The sequence below is a fragment of the Sinocyclocheilus rhinocerous genome, unplaced genomic scaffold (genome assembly GCF_001515625.1).
Source record: "Sinocyclocheilus rhinocerous isolate Xijiao unplaced genomic scaffold, SAMN03320098_v1.1 scaffold153, whole genome shotgun sequence".
Classification (NCBI taxonomy): Eukaryota; Metazoa; Chordata; class Actinopteri; order Cypriniformes; family Cyprinidae; genus Sinocyclocheilus; species Sinocyclocheilus rhinocerous.
The window spans coordinates 2,265,786-2,266,355 of NW_015660878.1; positions in this window are offsets into that span (position 1 = coordinate 2,265,786).

Consider the following 570-nt stretch of genomic DNA (forward strand, 5'->3'; position numbering starts at 1 on the left):
GCCACCATTAATTCTCTGTTCTGGCTCGGGGCCAACTACCATCGCCCCGTGGACCTCCCAGACACCACGGGACTAAGCTGGAGGGAAGGAATCCTCCGGTGTCTGGAGAGCATCCGGCCCCGAGCCAGAACCAGCCCGCCATCCGCGGCTCACGCAAGCCCGCCGCCGTCCTCGGTCTACTCTAGTTCACCGGCCGTTAATATGGCAACCCCAACAAACATTAATATGGCAAGCCCGCCATGAGTTCATGAGGCCCCAGTGTCGGTTCCAGCCCCAGTGCCAGCTCCTCTAAAGTTCTTCGCTGTGCCTGGTCCTCCAGAGCACCCTCCAGTGCCAGCACCACGTAAGCGCTACCCTGATCCCCAGTTCAGCCCAGGAAGGGCTCCTGATCCCCAGTTCAGCCCAGGAAGGGCTCCTGTTCCCGAGTATAGCCCAGGGAGGGCTCCTGTTTCCCCGTTAAGCCCAGGGAGGGCTCCTGTTTCCCCGTTTCTCCTGAGTCCCCTGCTCCGCCATGGCTCCCTGATCCACCCTGGAGGCTCTCATTGTCTCCGCCCTGTTCCAGTCCTGCAC